This window comes from Lolium rigidum, chromosome 4 (assembly GCF_022539505.1).
Source record: "Lolium rigidum isolate FL_2022 chromosome 4, APGP_CSIRO_Lrig_0.1, whole genome shotgun sequence".
NCBI lineage: Eukaryota > Viridiplantae > Streptophyta > Magnoliopsida > Poales > Poaceae > Lolium > Lolium rigidum.
Window position 1 is genome coordinate 39,858,800 of NC_061511.1, and position 25,212 is coordinate 39,884,011.

Below are 25,212 nucleotides of genomic sequence, written 5' to 3' on the forward strand. Positions count from 1 at the left end.
CTTGTAACTCCAAGAGGGAGTACTTATGCTCGATAGTGGGTTCATGCCTCCATTTAATCTGGGACGACAGAAAGTTCTAAGGTTGTGGATGTGTTGTTGCCACTAGGGATAAAACATCAATGCTTTGTCTAAGGATATTTGTGTTGATTACATTACGCACCATACTTAATGCAATTGTCTCGTTGTTTGCAACTTAATATCGGAAGGGGTGCGGATGCTAACCCGAAGGTGGACTTTTTAGGCATAGATGCATGCTGGATAGCGGTCTATGTACTTTGTCGTAATGCCCTAAGTAAATCTCATAGTAATCATCATGTTATGTATGTGCATTGTTATGCCCTCTTGATAACCCACAAGTATAGGGGATCGCGATGGCGGCGGCGCCCCTGGAGTCTTTCTGGAGTTTTGTCAATTGGTACTGCGTTTTTAGGTCGAAAGGGCTTTTATAGGCGAAGAGGCGGCGCAGGGGGGCACCTGGGGGCGCCACACCCTAGGCCGGCGCGGCCAAGGCCAGGCCCGCGCCGCCATGTGGTGTGGTGGCCCCCGGCCCCTCTCCGACTCTTCTTCGGTGTTCGGAGCCTTCCGGGAAAAATAGGAGGTTTGGCGTTGATTTCGTCCAATTCCGAGAATATTGCCCGAACAGCCTTTCTGGAACCAAAAACAGCAGAAAACAAGAACTGGCACTGTGGCATCTCGTTAATAGGTTAGTTCCGGAAAACGCATAAAAACATTATAAAGTGCAAGCAAAACATGTAAGTATTGTCATAAAACAAGCATGGAACAACAGAAATTATGGATACGTCGGGGACGTATCAGCATCCCCAAGCTTAGTTCCTGCTCGTCCCGAGCAGGTAAACGATAAAAAGAATAATTTCAGTAGTGACATGCTACTTACATAACCTTGATCATACTATTACAAAGCATATGAAATGAATGAAGTGACTCAAGGCAATGATCTATAGTTGCTAACAAGTAGATAAAATATAGCAAAACTTTTCATGGAGAGTACTTTCAAGACAAGCATCAAAAGATTGCACAAGAGTTAACTCATAAAGCAATAGATTCAAAGTAAAGGCATCGAAGCAACACAAAGGAAGATATAAGTTTCAGCGGTTGCTTTCAACTTTCAACATGCATATCTCATGGATAATTGTCAATACAAAGTAGTATGATGAATGCAAATATGCAAGTATGTAAGAATCAATGCACAGTTGACACAAGTGTTTGCTTCTAAGGTGGGAGGAAATGGGTAAACTGACTCAACATAAAGTAAAAGAAAGGTCCTTCAAAGAGGAAAGCATCGATTGCTATATTTGTGCTAGAGCTTTGATTTTGAAAACATATAGAGAGCATAAAAGCAAAGTTTTGAGAGGTGTTTGTTGTTGTCAACGAATGGTAATGGGTACACTAACTACCTCGCCAACCGGACTTCCAAGAGCGGCTCCCATGAATTATTTTTATTTTTGGGTGGCACTCCTTCCAACCTTTCTTTCACAAACCATGGCTAACCGAATCCTCGGGTGCCTGCCAACAATCTCATACCATGAAGGAGTGCCTTTTTATTTTAGTTTTATTATGATGACACTCCTCCCCACCTTTGCTTTCTCAAGCCATGGCTAACCGAATCCTTCGGGTGCCGTCCAACAATCACATACCATGGAGGAGTGTCTATTCTTGTTAATTAATTTGGGACTGGGAATCCCATTGCCAGCTCTTTTTGCAAAATTATTGGATAAGCGGATGTGCCACTAGTCCATATGAAAGTCCGTCAAAAGTAAATGACAAGGTTGAAAGCTAAACACCACATAATTTCCTCATGAGCTATAAAACATTAACACAAATTGAGAAGCATTTTGAATTGTTTAAAGGTAGCACTCAAGCAATTTACTTTGGAATGGCAGGAAATACCACATAGTAGGTAGGTATGGTGGACATAATTGGCATAGTGGTTGGCTCAAGGATTTTGGATGCATGAGAAGTATTCCCTCTCGATACAAGGCTTAGGCTAGCAAGGTTGTTTGAAGCAAACACAAGTATGAACCGGTACAGCAAAACTTACATAAGAACATATCGCAAGCATTATAATACTCTACACTGTCTTCCTTGTTGCTCAAACACTTTACCAGAAAATATCTAGACCTTAAGAGAGATCAATTATGCAAACCAATTTTAACAAGCTTTACGGTAGTTCTCCACTAATAGGTTTAAACTACATGCAAAAACTTATGATCTACTTGAGAGCTCAAAACAATTGCCAAGTGTCAAATTATCCAAGACATATGAGGCATTTTCCTTTTCCAACCAGATAAAGATAAGTATTATAGCTTCCAACTTTTATCATTGAACATTAAAAGTAACACGAAGAACAAGTGTTCATATGAAAAAGCGGAGCGTGTATCTCTCCCAAACAAGGATTGCTAGGATCCGAATTTATTCAAACACAAACAAAAATAAAAGCACACAGACGCTCCAAGTAAAGCACATATGATGTGACTGAATAAAAATATAGTTTCAGGGGAGGAACCTGATAAGTTGATGAAGAAGGGGATGCCTTGGGCATCCCCAAGCTTAGATGCTTGAGTCTTCTTGAAATATGTGGGGATGAACCATGGGGGCATCCCCAAGCTTAGACTTTTCACTCTTCTTGATCATATATCATCCTCCTCTCTTGACCCTTGAAAACTTCCTTCACAACAAACTTCTCATAAACTTTATTAGAGGGGTTAGTACTCAAAAAATTTGAATCCACCTTGGTCCTGTAGTGGCACATTGCAAGAACTCAATAAAACATTAGCTACAGCCCTCTACGTCTAGAAAAGCTCGCTTAAAGTCCACAAGAGACAATGCAAAAAAACAGAGACAGAATCTGCCAAAACAGAACAGCCAGTAAAGACGAATTTTAATAAAATACTTCCGTTGCTCAAATCGGAAAACTCAAAACTAATGAAAGTTGCATACATATCTGAGGAACACGCACGTAAATTGGCATATTTTTCTGATTTTTCTACAGAGAAAACAGCCCAGATTCGTGACAGATAGAAATCTGTTTCTGCGCAGAAATCCAAATCTAGTATCGACCTTCGATTAGAGGCTTCACTTGGCACAACAAAACACAAAACTAAGATAAGGAGAGATTGCTACAGTATTAAACAACTTCCAAGACACAAATATAAAACAAAGTACTATAGCAAAATAACACATGGGTTATCTCCCAAGAAGTTGCTTTCTTTATAGCCATTAAGATGGGCTCAGCAGTTTTACTGATGCACTCGCAAGAAATAGTATTTGAAGCAAAAGAGAGCATAAAGAGGAAAATTCAAAACACATTTAAGTCTAACTTGCTTCCTATGAAAAGGAATCTTGTAAATAAACAAGTTCAAGAAGCATAATGCAACAAGCATAGAAAGATAAAACAAGTGTAGCTTGAAAAATTTCAGCATATAGAGAGGTGTATTAGTACCATGAAAATTTCTACTACCATATTTTCCTCTCTCATAATAATTTTCAGTAGCTTCATGAACAAACTCAACAATATAACTATCACATGCAGCATACTTTTCATGATTTCCAAACACATAATTTTTATCAAGTTCAAGAATAGTGGAATTAAAACTTTCAAACTTACTTTTATTAATAATATAACAAGGTAGTTGATCAATCTCAAAAGATATGGGACACATAGATAAAGTCAAGAACTCTCCAATCCCATTTTCATTAGTAGTACAATTAATAGTATCAAGTAACATAGGACCATCATCTAGAGCTTTATCATAAACATTTGCTAAGCAAAATTCTTTAGTACCATGCATTTCGACATCAGGCACAAACAAAGCATTATCATAAGATTTATCAAAGTAGCATGGATTATCATATATAACAGTAGCATAATTATTCTCACAAGTTTTACTCATAGGGAATATTTCAAGAGAATCCACAGGAACATAACATTCAACCTCTTTCGGTAAGCATGGAGGACAATCAAATAGTGTAAGAGATAAAGAGTTACTCTCATTAGAAGGTTGGCATGGGTAGCTAATCCATTCTTCCTCCTTTTGTTCGTCGCTCTCCTCTTCTTTTTCATCCAATGAGCTTTCAGGTTCATCAATTTCCTCCTCTTTTTCATCCAATGAGCTTTCAGGTTCATCAATTTCTTCTTCCACCGGTTCCTGCAAATTGTGAGTGCATTCTTGTGCATTAATGTGTCTCTCTTTATAATCAAGGATATAAGGATTCCTACCTGTAGCATTCTATGCAAGAATTAAGGATAGTAGAGACATAATCTTTAAGGTCCTTACAAATAGCACAAGTTTCATAATTCTCAACCATGAAGGATTCTATCTCGGAGGCTCCCATAAATAAGACAAATTGCTCTACCTCTTCGAACCCATAATGAATATAGCAATTCCGGTTATAGTTCTTAATAAAAAATTCCTCACTAAAGCCACATTGAAATTTAAGATGTTTAGTATCCTGTTGAGAGCAACAGTTTATATCATGGCGTCTAAGCAAGATTCTAGCCATTGTATTCAATTTTTCTATCATAGCACTCATTATTTTACCAGTTCTTGATTCTCTATAATTATTATAACATTCTATAAGCTCCAAGTAGGTTGTTGGTTCTCCCATAACAGCAGTTTTTAATTTTTTGGTTTTTCAAATTTTTATGGATTTTTGGGTATATGAGACAAATAAAACAAGACAAAAATAAACTAAGAAAAAGTAAACTACGCAAAATAATACTAGACAGAAATAAACTAAGCACAAATAAACTAGACAAAAGTAAACTAAGCAAAACAAAATAAAATAAAACAGAGAGAGAGGTAGAGTGTACTCCCCAGGTGAACTTATGAGTAGAGCAATGCCTCCCCGGCAACGGCGCCAGAAAACAGTCTTGATAACCCACAAGTATAGGGGATCGCGATGGCGGCGGCGCCCCTGGAGTCTTTCTGGAGTTTCGTCAATTGGTACTGCGTTTTTAGGTCGAAAGGGCTTTTATAGGCGAAGAGGCGGCGCAGGGGGGCACCTGGGGGCGCCACACCCTAGGCCGGCGCGGCCAAGGCCAGGCCCGCGCCGCCATGTGGTGTGGTGGCCCCCTGGCCCCTCTCCGACTCTTCTTCGGTGTTCTGGAGCCTTCCGGGAAAAATAGGAGGTTTGGCGTTGATTTCGTCCAATTCCGAGAATATTGCCCGAACAGCCTTTCTGGAACCAAAAACAGCAGAAAACAGGAACTGGCACTGTGGTATCTCGTTAATAGGTTAGTTCCGGAAAACGCATAAAAACATTATAAAGTGCAAGAAAAACATGTAAGTATTGTCATAAAACAAGCATGGAATAACAGAAATTATGGATACGTCGGGGACGTATCACCTCTCTATTTGTCAATTGCCCACCTGTAATTTGTTCACCCAACATGCTATTTATCTTATTGGAGAGACACCACTAGTGAACTGTGGACCCCGGTCCATTCTTTTACATCTGAAATATAACCTACTGCAATCATTGTTCTCTGCTGTTCTTTGCAAACAAACATCATTCTCCACACCATACGATTAACCCTTTGTTTTCAGCAAGCCGGTGAGATTGACAACCTCACTGTTAAGTTGGGGCAAAGTATTTTGATTGTGTTGTGCAGGTTTCACGTTGGCGCCGGAATCCCTGGTGTTGCGCCGCACTACACTCCTTCACGAACAACCTTCACGTGTTCCTTGACTCCTACTGGTTCGATAAACCTTGGTTTCTTACTAAGGGAAAACTTGCTGCTGTACGCATCACACCTTCCTCTTGGGGTTCCCAACGGACGAGTACTTTACCGTCACAAGGAAGCTACTTTCTGGCGCCGTTGCTAACTCCCACGTCAACTGCCAGCAGCTACTTTTCCGGCGCCGTTGCCGGGGAGATCAAGACACGCTGCAAGGGGAGTCTCTCACATCCAATCTCTTTACTTTGTTTATTGTCTTGCTTTACTTTATTTTATTTTCTGTCTTGTTTGATTCTTTATATCAAAAACACAAAAAAATTAGTTACTTGTTTTACTTTACTTAATTTGGTTTGCTTTACTTATTTTTATTGTTGTTAAAATGAATACTCCTGAGAACACTAAGTTGTGTGATTTCACTAGTTAGGCTTAATGGAAAACAACAAAAAAATTAGAGATCTTTATGAAATTTATATTGAATTAGGACATGAGGTGTTTGAAGAGAAAATTAAAAAACCTATGGAACTTTATATGCATGCTAGTAGCAATGATATTAGTATGAACGCTTTGAACACCATTGTTGCTAATGCTATGGAAAATTCTAAGCTCGGGGAAGCTGGTTTTGATGAGCATGATATTTTTAGTCCCCCAAGCATGGAGGAGAAAATTTACTTTGATGATACTTTGCCTCCCATTTATGATGATTATAATGATAGTGATATTTTGGTGCCACCTACTATGGAGGATAAAGTTTATTATGATTATACTATGCCTCTTATATTTGATGATGAGAATAATAATGATAGCTACTTTGTTGAATTTGCTCCCACTACAATTAATAAGAATGACTATGCTTATGTTGGGAGTAGCAATTATTTTATGCATGAGACTCATGATAAGAATGCTTTATGTGATATTTATATTGTTGAGTTTGTTCATGATGCTACTGGAAATTATTATGAGAGAGGAAAATATGGTTGTAGAAATTTTCATGTTACTAAAACACCTCTCTATATGATGAAATTTTTGAAGTTACTCTTGTTTTATCTTCCAATGCTTGTCACTTTGTTCTTCATGAATTTATTTGTGTACAAGATTCCTATGCATAGGAAGTGGGTTAGACTTAAATGTGTTTTGAACTTACTTTTTGATGCTCTCTTTGCTTCGACTCTCATCCTTATGTGAGCATCATTAAAATTGCTGAGCCCATCTTAATGGCTATAAAGAAAGCACTTCTTGGGAGATAACCCATGTCTTTATTTTGCTACTGTTTTGTTGTGTCTTGGAAGTTGTTACTACTGTAGCAACCTCTCCTTATCTTTACTTTATTGCATTGTTGTACCAAGTAAAGTCTTTGATAGTAAGGTTGATACTAGATTTGGATTACTGCGCAGCAACAGATTTCTTGCTGTCACGAATTTGAGTAGCCCCTTCTGTAGGCAACTCAGAAAAATCTACCAATTTACGTGAATGATCCTCAGATATGTACGCAACTTTCATTCAATTTGAGCTTCTTCATCTGAGCCTGTTAAGTGCCGCTAAAAAATTCGTCTTTACGGACTGTTCTGTTTTGACAGATTCTGCCTTTTATTTCACATTGCCTCTTTTGCTATGTTGGATGGATTTCTTTGTTCCATTAACTTTCAGTAGCTTTGTGCAATGTCCAGAAGTGTTAAGAATGATTATGTCACCTCTGAATATGTGAATTTTTCATTATGCACTAACCCTCTAATGAGTTTGTTTTGAGTTTGGTGTGGAGGAAGTTTTCAAGGGTCAAGAGAGGAGGATGATATAATACGATCAAAAAGAGTGAAAAGTCTAAGCTTGGGGATGCCCCCGTGGTTCATCCCTGCATATTTCAAGAAGACTCAAGCATCTAAGCTTGGGGATGCCCAAGGCATCCCCTTCTTCATCAACAACTTATCAGGTCACCTTTAGTGAAACTATATTTTTATTCCGTCACATCTTATGTGTTTTACTTGGAGCGTCTGTGTGCTTTTATTTTTGTTTTTGTTTGAATAAAATCGGATCCTAGCATTCTTTGTGTGGGAGAGACACACGCTCCGCTGTTGCATATGAACACTGGTGTTCTTAGCTTTACTTTTAATGTTCATGGCGAAGATTGAAACTGCTTCGTTCATTGCTATTTGGTTGGAAACAGAAAATGCTTCATGTGGTAATTGGTATATTGTCTTGAATAACTTGATACTTGGCAATTGTTGTGCTCAAATAGATCATGTTTAAGCTCTTGCATCATGTACTTTGCACCTATTAATGAAGAACTATATAGAGCTTGTTGAAATTTGGTTTGCATGATTGGTCTCTCTAAAGTCTAGATATTTTCTGGTTAAGGTGTTTGAACAACAAGGAAGACAGTATAAAGTCTTATAATGCTTGCAATATGTTCTTATGAAAGTTTTGCTGTACCGGTTCATACTTGTGTTTGCTTCAAACAACCTTGCTAGCCAAAGCCTTGTACTGAGAGGGAATGCTTCTCGTGCATCCAAATCCTTGAGCCAAAAACTATGCCATTTGTGTCCACCATACCTACCTACTACATGGTATTTCTCTGCCATTCCAAAGGAAATTGCTTGAGTGCTACCTTTAAAATTCCATTCTTTGTCTTTGCAATATATAGCTCATGGGAAAGTAGCTTAAAAACTATTGTGGTAAAGAATATGTCGCTATGTATCTTATTTCTTATAAGTTGCTTGTTGAGCGGTAACCATGTTTCTGGGGACGCCATCAACTTTTGTTGAATATCATGTGAGTTGCTATGCATGTCCGTCTTGTCTGAAGTAAGGGTGATTTGCCATGAGTTGTATGGTTTGAGTATGCATATTGTTAGAGAAGAACATTGGGCCGCTAACCAAAGCCATGTATCATGGTGGAAGTTTCAGTTTGGACACTAATCCTCAATCTCTTATGAGAATATTATCTGTTGTTGAATGCTTAAGCATTAAAGAGGCGTCCATTATCTGTTGTCTATGTTGTCCCGGTATGGATGTCTAAGTTGAGAATAATCAAAAGTGAGAAATCCAATGCGAACTTTCTCCTTAGACCTTTGTACAGGCGGCATAGAGGTACCCCTTTGTGACACTTGGTTGAAACATATGTTATGCAATGAGAATCCATGGAAGTCCAAGCTAATTAGGACAAGGTGCGAGCACTATTGGTGTACTATGCATGAGGCTTGCAACTTATAAGATGTCTTATGCATAACACATATGATTTATTACTACCATTGACAAAATTGTTTCTATGTTTTCAAAATAAAAGCTCTAGCTCAAAAATAGTAATCCATGCTTCCCTCTGCGAAGGGCCTTTCTTTTACTTTATGTTGAGTCAGTTTACCTACTTCCTTCCATCTTAGAAGCAAACACTTGTGTCAACTGTGCATTGATTCTTACATATTTGCTTATTTGCACTCATCATATTACTTTGTGTTGACAATTATCCATGAGATATACATGTTGAAGTTGAAAGCAACCGCTGAAACTTATATCTTCCTTTGTGTTGCTTCAAAACTTTCTACTAAGAATTTATTGCTTTATGAGTTAACTCTTATGCAAGACTTATTGATGCTTGTCTTGAAAGTACTATTTATGAAAAGTCTTTGCTATATGATTCAGTTGTTTAGTCATTATCTTTACCATTGCTTTGAATCACATCATTCATCTCATATGCTTTACAATAGTATTGATCAAGATTATGATAGCATGTCACTTCAGAAATTATCCTTGTTATCATTTACCTACTCGAGGGCGAGTAGGAACTAAGCTTGGGGATGCTTGATACGTCTCATACGTATCTATAATTTCTTATGTTCCATGCTACTTTTATGATGATACTCACATGTTTTATATACACTTTATTTCATTTTTATGCATTTTCCGGTACTAACCTATTAACAAGATGCCGAAGCGCCGGTTCTCGTTTTCTGCTGTTTTTGGTTTCGGAAATCCTACACAGAAATATTCTCGGAATTGGACGAAACAAACGCCCAGGGTCTTATTTTTCCACGAAGCTTCCAGAAGACCGAAGAGGATACGAAGTGGGGCCACGAGGGGCCGACACCACGAGGCGGCGCGGCCAAGGTGGGGCTACTATCATGGGCATACCCTTCGGGTACCCATTATTACTATACCTGGCTCGGCCCAATATGGAGAAGGCCCAAGAAGGCAACCCGAAAGAGTAGTCGACTAGGACTCTTGTAACCCTAGCCTGGTTGCTCATATAAAACCAAGCAGGGGCACGCCCGATCGGAGGGATACGCAAGATAGGAGAGATAGACAACATAGCTCCGCTATGGCGGCACCCTGTAAATATACTTATGATCATATAGTAGATTGCTAGCAGCACGTAGGGATCCTCCGCCGAGGGGACCCAAAGCTGGGTAAATCGTGTGTCCAATCTCGCTCCCGGAATCTCCATCGTCGCTCTCTCCCGAAACCCAAGTCTACAATCTGTAGGCATTGACAAGTTGATTCCTTGTCAAGGGTTATGGACGCCATCGGTTATCTTAGTCCCATTTGTACTCTTGTCCATACTCAAACGTATTTGGCTTCCTATATGATTTGTATCTTTGTATTGTATACATTTGTATTCTTGGATTGTTGGAGTCGTTGTTGTATATAAGTCCTCTTGTGGGCTATGTCGTAAACTTGTTGTAATGATTACTACTTTTGTTGATTCCACCCGCACCGCGTGTATGTTTCGGCGTGTACGTTGTGCTTGGTGGTGCGTCTCTAAAATCGATATTGTGTGGTGATACGTCTCAAACGTATCTATAATTTCTTATGTTCCATGCTACTTTTATGATGATACTCACATGTTTTATATACACTTTATATCATTTTTATGCATTTTCCGGTACTAACCTATTAACAAGATGCCGAAGCGCCAGTTCCTGTTTTCTGCTGTTTTTGGTTTCAGAAATCCTACACAGGAAATATTCTCGGAATTGGACGAAACAAACGCCCAGGGTCTTATTTTTCCACGAAGCTTCCAGAAGACCGAAGAGGATACGAAGTGGGGCCACGAGGGGCCGACACCACGAGGCGGCGCGGCCAAGGTGGGGCCCACGCCGCCCTATGGTGTGGGGCCCCCGTGCCTCCTCCGATTCTGCCCTTCCGCCTACTTAAAGCCTTCGTCGCGAAAACCCTAGTACCGAGAGCTACGATACGAGAAAAGTTCCAGAGACACCGTCGCCGCCAATCCCATCTCGGGGGATTCAGGAGATCACCTCCGGCACCCTGCCGGAGAGGGGAATCATCACCGGAGGACTCTACATCATCATGCCCGCCTCCGGATTGATGCGTGAGTAGTTCATCCTTGGACTATGGGTCCATAGCGGTAGCTAGATGGTTGTCTTCTCCTCTTGTGCTATCATGTTTAGATCTTGTGAGCTGCCTATCATGATCAAGATCATCTATTTGTAATGCTACATGTTGTGTTTGGTGGGATCCGATGAATATGGAATACTATGTCAAGTTGATTATCAATCTATCATATATGTGTTGTTTATGATCTTGCATGCTCTCCGTTGCTAGTAGAGGCTCTGGCCAAGTTGATACTTGTAACTCCAAGAGGGAGTACTTATGCTCGATAGTGGGTTCATGCCTCCATTTAATGCTGGGACGAGTGACGAGAAAGTTCTAAGGTTGTGGATGTGCTGTTGCCACTAGGGATAAAACATTGATGCTTTGTCTAAGGATATTTGTGTTGATTACATTACGCACCATACTTAATGCAATTGTCTGTTGTTTGCAACTTAATAATGGAAGGGGTGCGGATGCTAACCCGAAGGTGGACTTTTTAGGCATAGATGCATGCTGGATAGCGGTCTATGTACTTTGTCGTAATGCCCTAAGTAAATCTCATAGTAATCATCATGTTATGTATGTGCATTGTTATGCCCTCTCTATTTGTCAATTGCCCACCTGTAATTTGTTCACCCAACATGCTATTTATCTTATTGGAGAGACACCACTAGTGAACTGTGGACTCCGGTCCATTCTTTTACATCTGAAATACAACCTACTGCAATCATTGTTCTCTGCTGTTCTTTGCAAACAAACATCATTCTCCATACCATACGATTAACCCTTTGTTTTCAGCAAGCCGGTGAGATTGACAACCTCACTGTTAAGTTGGGGCAAAGTATTTTGATTGTGTTGTGCAGGTTCCACGTTGGCGCCGGAATCCCTGGTGTTGGGCCGCACTACACTCCTCCACCAACAACCTTCACGTGTTCCTTGACTCCTACTGGTTCGATAAACCTTGGTTTCTTACTGAGGGAAAACTTGCTGCTGTACGCATCACACCTTCCTCTTGGGGTTCCCAACGGACGAGTACTTTACCGTCACAAGGAAGCTACTTTCTGGCGCCGTTGCTAACTCCCACGTCAACTGCCAGCAGTGGATCTTGGCAGGTACACTGGAATCCGCATAGTACCAGTTTTGGGGCAACACAAAGTGGTATCAGAGCTCAGGTTTTGTTGATACCCCACAGGTCCGCTCTGCCTGTAGGATAACCTTACCAACAGTCATTGTTGAGTTTAGTGTCAAAACTATTTTGCTAAACTTCATTTGATAGTTCTTACTAGCTCTGCTTTTTCTCCTTACCTATATGCTTTCTCTTCTTACCTTTGCGAGTTTTGAGTCTTCTCTCTTATCTGAGTTTTTCGAGTCCTCCCTATCGCTTGCGCGCATGCCTCGCCCCCGACCTCTATACACCGCTCCCACGGTACACCGTTGCCGCTGTTACAAAATGAGTCCTAGGCCTCTGAGCCTTTCCCACCTCTCCACACTCCTCCTCTACATCCTTCAAACCACTCCAGAGGGACACAGAGACCATCTATGTCTTTGCCGTCAATGAGAGCAAATGACCCAGAGCCCATCTGGCCGCCGCTCGCCCTAAGCTGAGGCTGCCGCCCCTCTCTACCCTTGCCCTTTGTTCCTACCCTCTCTGCACTATCCCTGTGACCTTAACACTGCCCATTTCTTGCCCAGGAACCGCTAGGCAGCCACCGACATCGAGCTCCGTTTCCGCTCATTCCAGCCATGTCACTGCACACGCACACGTCTGCGCCGACGGACGGGAGCCGCAAGCACGTCCTGGTCACCCTGCCGAGTTGTACCTGTGCACGGAGCCTCCCCATCTTGTCTCCGTCGAGCTCCACCACCGACCACCTCCGTCATCATCATCGTGTCTGCCATCGCTGGGGAGCCATCTTATCCGCGTCGACATCCAGGAGGCCGCCCCTGCATGTGCTCATCGCCATCAGACCCTCCCAAGCATCCACAGCATCGCCGCCTAGTCTCCCTCGTCCACGAGCCCCAAGGTGAGCCTCCCAATCTTCCCCGTCGTCATCCAGTTCACGGCGCCGCCGTTTTAGTGTTTGGCATGGAAGGAAACGACCCCGACCGTTGGATCTTATTCCAATAGCTGCATGCAAGCCCTCCTCGCGCGCGTGCCTTGATTGGCCGGCCCAGCCTAGGCCGGTTAAATTCGCGGCCTCCCGCGTGTTCAGCCACCGATCCGGGCCGGCCCAGCAATGTTCTGGCCAGACCCGCTGAATTTGGCCTGTCTACTCTTTTTCTTTTTCTATGAAAATCCCTGCTGCCAGAACTATCTCAGGTTTTAATTCACCATAAATTGCTGGATAGTCCACGATTTATGAATCCAATTTTCCTATGTTCCTAACAAAATTATCTAACACATGGCATAAGTCTCATACTCATATTCACAATTAAACCCACACAGTAAATATGGGTCTAGAAACATGCAGAAATGGTATTAAATAGATATTTAATAATTAGATCCTATTTTTCAGAAAACTAAAATTTGTAGTAAACCTCTCTATAATATACACATTTTGGCATAGATTTACAGAAACAAAAATAAAAAGGAACATAGTTCCAATAAATGGAACCCAGGGACCATATTCTTCTCCAATCTGAGTTTTGCTCAAGTCTCGAATAAACTCAAGGACATATTCAAAGAAATTCTGACCGTCCATCGGTACGGTTTGTGGATTCCGAACAGCTATGACAACTGAACCTAGCAAGATAGTAATTACAACCCAAGAAGTGATGAGTACTTGGGCATGAATTTGGAAATTTTCTCGTTCTATATCAGAGTATCCATTCATTCGATACTCATCCGCCTCTAGTTCGACTTTCTGTAATCGAATCCGAGCTTTTTCGAGTTTCTCAATGGTCCCTCTACGCAATTCTTCTGAATTTCTAATAGTACTCAAGATCCTCTGTTTTCGATTATCTAATAAATCTTTTAATGAAAGTAGATTATTTTGCTATTAAGTTTACAACTTTTATGATCTCTTCCCGAACCAAACATCGATCGAAATACTCCAAGACTCCACCTTTGTCATATATTCCATATATCACATTAGATAGATATCATATTCATGGAATATGATTCACTTTCAAGATGCCTTGATGGTGAAATGGTAGACACGCGAGACTCAAAATCTCGTGCTGAAGAGCGTGGAGGTTCGAGTCCTCTTCAAGGCATAATATGGAGAATGCTCATTCCCCCATCGTCTCACTGGCCGACCTTGATCCCTGTTATTTTTGGGTCATATCTAGTATTCAGAGTTTGCCTCGATTTGGTACCGCTCGCGCAGCCCGCACCGAAACAGTGCTTTACCCCTAGATGTCCAGTCAACTGCTGCGCCTCAACGCATTTCGGGGAGAATTGAGTGAGACCAATTTTCGCCGAACTAGAGAACTAATATCTTGATCATATCCAGAGCCCATATTTTTCTTGGCAACAGAGAATATCTGTGACATTTATCTTTGAAATGAGCCTTCTAGACAATAAAACATTTATTAAAAATAATCTGTAACCCAAAAATTGATGAATCAAATTTTGGGTGAATCCTTGTTTGAATATCTATCCAGTGGTATGAAGTTTGTTTGCAGAAGTTGTATGTTGTTCTGTGAGGAATATAAACTAGTTTGAAAATGTTTTAAAATAATCTATAGATGTTTTTGAACCAAAACCAAGTTGGTTGAACTCTCTCAGATCATACCTACATTTAGGTATAAAGTCCACCCACTGGTTTGGTACTGAGAGATTTTAGCTAATTAATTATGGTTCTAGGCATATATTCCACTAGAAAAATTGAGTTGCTTTTGTTTAAATGTGAGAAATAAAGTAACTTTCCATCTGTGAGCTTTCTATTACGTTATAGTACTTCTCTGGTCATAGTATCATTGTTGGTGAACTTGTTTGAGTGTTGCTTGTCTTGTATGGTGATTGTGTGTTCTTTTATTTTTGTGACGATAGATACGAACGTTGTTGATGAAGAAGAGGAGGATCATCTCGAGGGTTTCGAAGAGAAAGTCCAGGGAGACATAGCTGACCAAGGCAGGCCACCTCTTGATGCATATCTCTGATCCTACTATTTTACTATGCATTGTTTCACATGTTTATAAAATTCCATGATTGTCTTTATTATTGTGGGTGACTATGTCGCTCTGAGATTTAGTTTCTCAACCCTTACGCATGTTGCCCCTCGTTGATACCTACTATACCATCCACTTATTGATATGGTGCTTAACACCTTATCCTCTTTGTCGCTCCTTTTCTAAGAAAAACTGGACTATAGGTTGGGAGCCCTTTTGAAAAATGAGTTTGAAAATGGTTTTTAAAAAAAAGTTCTTTGAAAACCTTGGAATGGGGAACCCAGCCCAAGTGAGAGTTTTATGAAAAGAAAGGTTTTCGGAAAAAGGTTTGCTGAGGAGCAGTGAGGAGAAAATATTTTAGAAAACCCACGAAACCTGTGCAACTTCACAGATCCAACTTTACAGTGCAACCACAATTACCCTGGAGTGGGACGGGGCGTAGCGGTGTAATCTGTTTGTCTTGGTATGAGCCCCACAAGTGTAGTGGCAGTCCGACCATGGATGTTTTGACAGGGGTTCTTTTGATGTAACTAGACGCAACCCATTTGCCTGTTTAGGTACGCAGGGTACAACCTTGAGGCCTCATTGAAAGATGCCTATGTGGTTGAGTGGCATTCCGGATGCTCGGGTTGGCCGGGGACTTTGCAACTCCTCGTAAAATGGCTTCCCTGACTCTGGTGTTGAGGGGAAACATCTCTTGGTGTGTGTCTTGTATCAGGGCGAGCTGGTGAAAAACTACGATCGGGTGCTTGTCGTGGCATGGACGGTTGGTATGGTCTTGCCCTAGCCATGATAGGGTTTTGGTTTATAAAAGTGTTTTCCAAACGGTTTTGGGACAGAAAACCAGTGGACTGGTGGGAGTGTACTTCCTACTAGACAAGAGAAGCTATTGTTTTATTAAAAACAGCCCTAGACAAGAGCCTGTTCCTTGCTACTACCATATTGAATATCCTTTATTTAGTCCTTAGGTGGTTTGCGAGTACATTCAAACGTACTCACTGGAATTGTTGTCCTGGCTATTTACTTGGTCAGAGTTGGAGGAGTTTGACAAATGAAGAAGGATTTGACGACGTCTATGTGAGCTAGGAACGTTCTCCCAGTCAGTTTCCTGTAGGGTTATGGCAGATGACTTGGGCTCTATGCTGCTTTTGTGAAGTGATTCCGCTACTCCGATGTTAAGTTAGTCCCTTTGACGCTATTCTGTATGTATTTGTCATGTGGCATGTTTGTAATCTTTTATTCGGTACTGTAATGGATGATATAATTTGATACTAGTTCGGTTATGCTTCCATGTCACACTGATCATGGGATCGTGAATACGAATGCATAAAGGGTGTTTCAGACAGCTAGTCTGGCGCCCCACACAAGGTGCCACCTTAAAAATTGCACATGCTTTGGACAAAGTTTGAAAAAACATGCTTCACAAAATTTCTCTTTAGGTATGAACTTTATTGGATATCAACCCAGATGACCAAGTTCATGCCCATATGAAATCAATTTAGATCATAATAGATCAATTTAGAATATCATATCAATGACTCTGATAAAATTTTATCATATAAGTTATTGCTCAAATAGCTTAGTTATGAAAAAATATGCCATGGTCTAGTTCAAAATATTTGAACTAGTTCAAATTCAAGTTCTCGTCAGAATAAGAAAGTTGCATATTTCTAGGTTTATATTTTATCCTAAAATCTTCAATAAATCAAATTAGTACTTTTGACCATGAACTAGTTGAACTATAGAATAGTAATGCACAGTTTATATGTAAGAATCTCGACTTCCTTCATAAACTTATTTTTACCCAAATTTGAGTTTGAATCCTGAATTTGAAGAAATGGAAGTCCGTTTGAGTTGTAATTTGGCGAGGATATAAATTTCCATAAGGAATCTATTGTTGCCCAAAGATTCTTTCGATGTCAACTTTGAATTTTGAAACCATCAACTCTGAATTTTTGACATCATCTACTCTGAATTTTTTACAGCATCTACTCTGAATATTGATAGCATCTACTCTGAATATTTGGAGGGAATTTAAGAAACAGGGGTATCTCACAATAACTCACATAATAATATATTAAAATATCTCAATACTTTCACACATAGTTAACACATTAAAACTAGCAGAATTACACACATAGAGTTTCGCACACAGTTTTAAAAAAGTCTAGAATTACAGGGATTTATCATGAAGGACAAGACTTGTGCAGGGATAGTTGTAGCACCTTTCAATGTGGAAGTATTGAGTGTCGAACTACAGGAGCAAGAGGTAAGACCTTTATTTTCTCAAGCAATATATGTCACTTATGTAGCCTTCTTTGCACTTAACAAAATAAGACTAAAATAGCAAGTGAACTAACACGTGAAGTGAAGAAAACAAGGAGTTGCAAGTATGAAAGAGATGGATCGGGGTTCATGGGTTCACTTGGTCTCTTTCTGACAAACATGGTGGCACAGAATAAAGCAAAGATATAAGTGTTGCCTGCCAAAACCCACCGGCGAGCAGCGACGAGCAACACGAAGAGCCGGGAGGCTCCCAGAACTGCTGGTGGGCCCTGGTCCCTCGGGCAACGGCCCGCAAAACTCCGGCACACGTCCTGGCTGTTGCGAGGGCGTGCCACCTGACCTATACCTGGTCAGGAAGGTGATGGATTGCTTCAATTACTTTCCTGCATGGCAGACACGTAAACATTAAATCCGAGCCTCGATCGGCTCTCAGGTTACCCTGTGAATCGGCTCAAGGAGCCGATCGACCCATGGTTCGTATTGGATCTACGATAACATGGGGGTCCTGCTTTATCAAAACCAAGTTAAATCGACCTACGACAGTCTAGGGTTTTCACCGCGTAATCGGAACGTCCTACACGTAGTTGAGCCTGGCAGATACGAAAGATAACAGAAAACTAGTCCTAGAAAAGGCCTAAAAACCAACATAGGGTCGATTCTCGGAACAACTCCTCTAGGATCGGCAAACCATACCTTACACACTACTGGATCATTCAACCCGTTTGCAAGGCCTAACCATGCGGATATCAAACTAATCCTTGGAGAACAAGGAACAACCATAACAGATCAGATCTACTAAATAAAGACCAAGCAAGTTGCTACCTTTACACCTAAGATAGGTGCAAAGGCAGCTAGATATGTAGGGGCAGCCTAACTAAGCAAACATATCAAAAAAGTATCGATATTAGCCCCAACACATCCATGATAACGGTGTTACTCGCCATCAACAAGGCTTCAGTACGAGCAACACAAAATAACGAATAAACTGATACTGCCCAGATCGCAAGATGCGATCTGGGCAGCATGGCGCTTACCCGGAAGAAACCCTCGAAACAAGGGGTGGCGATGCGCCTAGATTGTGTTTGTTGTGAACGTGATTGTCCTCTTTCCTCAATAACCCTAGGTACATATTTATAGTCCGTGGACTTTCTATCTTTGGAATAAACCTAACTGTGTACGAACTAAACTCTATCTCTTTTTTTTTTGAGGGTGAAACAGTGGGGAAAATCCCCACTGCAATTTTTATTAATTATAAAATAAAAACAAAGGAGAAGTTGTACAAGATGTACACAGGATTACAAAAGAGAAAGAAAAAGAAAAAGAAAAAGAAACTAAAAACTAAAAACTAAAAAAAACCTAAGGCAAATTTTGCAGCCAAGCTCTGAACTCTATCTCTTAATTCTAACTGAAACGTAATCTACCATAATGTACAGATACACGGGCAATCTAGCCCAAACTCTTGCAGGAGGCCGATTCAGAAACACTTTATGTGCATATCCTCTAAGCCCATCTCAATCACGGCCCAACTCCCAACGTGGCTAAAATCCGGCTATAACACATGCCCCCCTGGTTTTGGCAATAATAATTCCAAAACCACTCTGTTTTTCTTCATCGGGTTACGCGTTGCAGAGCAGAACCGCTACAGTGCCCTTCCATCATGATGCCTTGCCTTCTCAACTTCTCCGTACTGCACGATTTGACAGTTTTGGCACCGCACCCTCGGAAACCGCCACAGCATTGAATCATCTCCCACTATATCCCCTTTATTTAACCGCATCCGAGCAGTTCGCCTCCTCATCCTCTTGCTCCACATTAGCAATCGAAACTCCCCTCCTCTGCAACCATGGACTCCTCCTCTGCCTCTTCGGGTCTCTCCTTCCAATCTTCCTCCTCCCGTGAGCCGACGCCGGAGTACGACCCGATAGCGGCGTACGAGGCCCTCGCCCCACCGCATTGGGACGAGGCGGATTGGGATTTCTCTGTCTGGCCAGAGGATGATGAATCCTTGACCGACGGGGAAGATGACCTCCAGTTCCTCATCGATGGGGAGTTGGAGGAAGAGAGCGACGATGACACCTTCTCCTGGGGCGAGGACATCTCCTCCGACGAAGAGGACGAAGCGGAGGATGACACCTCCTCCGACGAGTACCCGCCGGCGAAGCGCTTCCGCGCCGGGTCGGAGGACGACGATGACGACGATGAAGAAGAAGAAGAAGCCCCTGCCGGCGGCTTCAACAGCACCGACGAGGACATCGCCGGCAGTAGCGCCGATGGCAGCAAGGACGGCGACGACGAGGGTAGCGACGGTAGCGACGGCGTCGGCCCCTAGACTAGGGACTACTAGAATAGGGCTAGTAGTAGTACATTGGGTAGCAGATCTTCCTTTTGTGAGCAATCGGCTCTTCTTGTAAAAAAGAAAAAACCCTCTTCATCAATGAAGAATGCTTCTATGTCTAATTTTTTCGATTGTCAAAGTAGGTCAACGCACAAAGAGCCGATAGCAACGCATCAGTCTTTTACCATAAAACGCCAGTAAGGCCAGACTTCAAATGGTAACCTGCGACCCTCGTCTAAAGGACCAAACTCAGATCCCCAATTGCTCATCGAACAGATTCAACTCGCGGCGACGCGAATCTTAGATCCCCAACCGCGCAGATTCATACCCGCCAGCAAATCAGATGGCGGAATCGTTCAATGCCAACGCAACAGTCTCTGGCCTGAAGGTAATCTTTAACTGCCCTTCGCCATCCGAGCATAGTGTTAGAATTAATAGTAAACATCTGAATTAATGCCTTATTTCACCATTAATTTTAGGTATCAGACATTCTGTTGCCGCATCCTTCTCTTCCAAACTCTCTTTGTCTTGGCCCCCGGACTGTCGAGAGTCCTGCCCATCTGATTTCTTGCGAGGCCAATAGGATTCCCTTCGTGAACCAGAACTTAGATCTAACTTCTTGGGCCGACTGCTTACGAGCCTGGCCTAAACCTCCTGAAGATTGGGTTTCCTGGTACAGTAGAGTATCCAAAACTCACCAATCCAAATGGGAAACCACAGGAATAGCCGATGCTCTGTCCTTATCATTGTCTCCCCTTGAGAAGCATGAAAATCTTCTAAAAACCATCGCCTACTTCTGGTCTGATGCCCTGAACTGCTTCATGTTTGGCCACGGCCCCATGACACCAACTCTGCTAGATGTGGTAATGATCACTGGCCTAGACGTCACATCCCCCAGCCCCTCTGCTTTTATGCTGCCAAGGGTTCCTTTCAAACTCTCTTCCAAAACAGAGTGCACAAACTGGGGTGCTTACCTTCGACGCCACATGAAAAATAAAGGCCCTGTAACAGATAAAGAACACACGGCTTTCCTGAATTTCTGGTTGGAACACTTTATATTCTGTGGCCCTTCACTTGCTCCGACCAAGAATTATCTTCCCTTGGCCTATGAACTTGCCAGAGGCACCCAGCTTGGCATCGGCAAACTGTTCCTTGGAGAGGTCTATCGATATCTCCAACTAATGTCTGTCAAATTATCTTCCCAACAGACAGTCAAAACAGGAGGTCCCTGGTGGTTTATTCAGCTATGGGCTCAGCTGTATTTCCAGAACCATAACCCAAACTTCCCACTTTCGGCCACTTGCACCTTTCCAGATGCTAACGGGAAGCAGATCCGATGCACTAGCTACGGCCAAGCCTTGTATAGCCTTCCAGGTAGTAAACTGATCCCCAAGGAAGCATCAAAGTGGTTCAGGATTTTCTTCCAAGGCCTGGACAATCCTCTCTTCTTCCCTTACACGGAATCTGAAAATTTTGAAAATCCAGTCTCCTTCAGGCTAGACAGCTTTGCCGATGACACCAGCACCCGGCAATTGTATTCCACCATGATCCGTCCCTGCTTCCTTCCAGTTGGCATGAGCACATCAAACAGAATAATCAAACCTGGTTATGAGTCCTATCAGCCGGTCGTAACAGCCCGGTAGTTTGGTCTTGGGCAGGTGTCTCCTCACTTCTTCCTCCTTCACTTAACAGAGAGCAGAGCTGATTTGCCCGATGTCCTCACCGGTCAGAGGTGTTACTCTTTCTTTGATGCTCTAGCCATCCCAATCCCCAATAACCTCTCTTTCACCTCATCAACCGATGGTTTTGAGACCTGGTGGTCCATGTGGAAAACTCATGCCTTCAGGAGAGCTCTGGGACCGTTGCTGAGACAACTCGATGCCGAATATGATATCCCCGCAGAACAGGTACTAGCACTCGCAAATTTTCTTGAAGTGGCTTACAATGATTTTTATAACCTTGCTCTGTCTCCTTGCAGCAACAAGATGGTCCAGAACCTACACATGATGACGGCTCCCCCTTTGAATTCCTCCCACCGGCTCCGGTGGTCCTCTTCTGCAAAAGCTCACCACCCTTGAAAAAGGTCGTGATGCAGAGCCAGCCGATTTCACCAGAATCGGCTTCCAAGAGCAAAGTCTCTTCCGGGCCAGCTGCCCCCCGAGCCCCAATCAAGGCGAGAACGGTAGTGAGGAAAGTAGCCGCCAGGAAAACTTTGAAGCGCTGGAACCCTTCTCCAGATCAAGAGAACTTGCATGTACGTTGATCCATGCACTGACTGGTTTCATCTATCCTTATGGGCTTCTGCAAACATACTTGTGCTTACTAACTCTTCTTTTATAGGCCTCCACCGAAGACAACTCCAGCGAGGAAACACAATCCAGTCGAGGGGATTCGAGCTCGGGCAACTCTGGGAAAATCACCACGCAGAGCCAGCCAGATTTGCCACCATCGGCTTCCAGGAAAAGACCAGTTCCTGAACCTGTTGCCCCCCAAGCTCCAATCAGAGCGGGGCAGGGCGGTCAACGCACAAAGAGCCGACGCGTCAAGAGGGCTCGAAAGGAACCGCAAGCCCCTTCATCAAACCAAGAGGCCTCAAATGTAATTACCCTCCATACTCTCCCCGGCTCATCTTTCATGCTAATCCATTGCTGCTCGCATCGGCTAACTATCTCCTTTGCAGATTAATGACACTTCTAGTGGGGGAGTCGAGGAAGTATTGATGTCCTCCGCAAACCTGGATCTAGCAATCCCTATAGGTGCTGTTGACAAGGTCGCCAATTTGGCCAAGCCCCCAGCAGAAACACAAGAGCCGATTACCTCATCATCGGCTGTCCCCCTGGTCTCAGGAGAGGTATACTCCTTTCGTTTGGCTTACCCTTCCCTCTCCTGAGACCAGGGGGACAGTTCTTCGTACGTGATTGGTGTCTCCGCCATCTCAGCTGCAGATGTCGACGCAGTTGCTGTAGACTGTCCCACCAGGCGTGCCAGAATGTGTTGCCTGCCAAAACCCACCGGCGAGCAGCGACGAGCAACACGAAGAGCCGGGAGGCTCCCAGAACTGCTGGTGGGCCCTGGTCCCTCGGGCAACGGCCCGCAAAACTCCGGCACACGTCCCGGCTGTTGCGAGGGCGTGCCACCTGACCTATACCTGGTCGGGGAGATGATGGATTGCTTCAATTAGTTTCCTGCATGGCAGACACGTAAACATTAAATCCGAGCCTCGATCGGCTCTCAGGTTGCCCTGTGAATCGGCTCAAGGAGCCGATCAACCCATGGTTCGTATTAGATCTACGAAGACATGGGGGTCCTGCTTCATCAAAACCAAGTTAAATCGACCTACGACAGTCTAGGGTTTTCACCGCGTAATCGGAACGTCCTGCACGTAGTTGAGCCTGGCAGATACGAAAGATAACGGAAAACTAGTCCTAGAAAAGGCCTAAAAACCAACATAGGGTCGATTCTCGGAACAACTCCTCTAGGATCGGCAAACCATACCTTACGCACTACTGGATCATTCAACCCGTTTGCAAGGCCTAACCATGCGGATATCAAACTAATTCTTGGAGAACAAGGAACAACCATAACAGATCAGATCTACTAAATAAAGACCAAGCAAGTTGCTACCTTTACACCTAAGATAGGTGCAAAGGCAGCTAGATATGTAGGGGTAGCCTAACTAAGCAAACATATCAAAAAAGTATCGATGTTAGCCCCAACACATCCATGATAACGGTGTTACTCGCCATCAACAAGGCTTCAGTACGAGCAACACAAAACAACGAATAAACTGATACTGCCCAGATCGCAAGATGCGATCTGGGCAGCATGGCGCTTACCCGGAAGAAACCCTCGAAACAAGGGGTGGCGATGCGCCTAGATTGTGTTTGTTGTGAACGTGATCGTCCTCTTTCCTCAATAACCCTAGGTACATATTTATAGTCTGTGGACTTTCTATCTTTGGAATAAACCTAACTGTGTACGAACTAAACTCTATCTCTTAATTCTAACTGAAATGTAATCTACCATAATGTACAGATACACGGGCAATCTAGCCCAAACTCTTGCAGGAGGCCGATTCAGAAACACTTTATGTGCATATCCTCTAAGCCCATCTCAATCACGGCCCAACTCCCAACGTGGCTAAAATCCGGCTATAACAATAAGTAATAATTTATCCGAAATGCAAACATCATGATTGACAATGACACATCTATATGGGGATCACATCATAAAATTACCACACTCCATATCCATGTGAGCATGGTCTAACTCTCCCCCTATGTGTACACATCCACGACATGCCGTAAATTAAGTACAAAGTATGGAGAATTTCCTTAAGTATGGTGACATGTAGTTGGAAATCGGTCAACGACTTGGGGTGGTGGGGCAGACTATACATATCCCTTTTTATCCCTAGTGGCGTGTTCAGAGAAATACCAATACACACACTGTTCTCTCATTGTGTTCCATCTGCAAAACAAACATTAGTACAAAAGAATTGCATAGAAATTAATATTTTTAGGGTGGAGCCATAACTAGGTGCAGCCATATACAAGCGCAAATACACCACTAGAGATTGATCCCAAAGCCGTATCCATGAGAAAAAAAGGGAATTATTTAGACATAAATGTCCAACTGCTGCATTAATGTTTGAGGTCCTAAGATTTCCCCTTAGAGTAAGACTCCTAGAATTGGGACACAGTTTCGGTCAATTCTAGCCCTCCTTCAACTATTCGTCGAGTCTAAGTGCAACCCTAACAAATATGCATCAAGAACAAGAGCAACAATATGGGTCTATAAATATCTCATGATCCAACATAACAAAGAATTGCATAGGATAAACCATCTCATAAACAAGAATCCACCATCCTAGTTACATAAAGTTGATTGTAATCATGCATGTTAGCTCATACGGCATATAATCATCGAGGCACGTGGATATATACGATCAATCTACAACCATAGACCCATGGTCCAGGCGTGAATTAGCCCCCTTCGTCATGGAGATCAGCAAGGAGGCGATGGCAGCAGTGGAGTTGCCTCCGGCTGTGATTCCGGCCACGGTTCCCCCTCCAATCTACTTCGGTAGCGGCCTAGGCGAGCTTCTATTTTTGTTTAGTATCTGTAGGGCACCGTCCTCTATCGCAAAAACTCTCGACGGGTATTTATAGATGATTTTAGGTCAAGACGGAGTGCTCATTAGAAGGCTGAAGGCGGCAGCCTTAAGATTGGACCACATGCCACCAAGGCATGCCTCTAGCCGCCTAGCGCACCGGGGAGGCGCTTATTCCCCCTGGCTCCTCCCGGGCGCATCCAGGTGCGATGCTCTTCATCTTCGATTAAAACTCCTTCCTGATTTTCCTCGAATTTGTTTCACTTCGGGAAGGTTCCTGACATAAGAGTTACATGAAAGGGATTCTACTTTTAGAACTTAAATAGCAAATTATATAGAATTTAGTACA

General features: G+C 42.7%; 1 non-coding gene across 1 annotated transcript; it reads left to right on the forward strand.

Annotated features, from left to right (window-relative positions):
- Window positions 1-14,151: 14,151 nt before the first annotated feature.
- On the forward strand, window positions 14,152-14,232 carry TRNAL-CAA. Its single transcript has one exon. It is a non-coding gene; the product is annotated as a tRNA-Leu (tRNA).
- The last annotated feature ends 10,980 nt before the right edge of the window (window positions 14,233-25,212 follow it).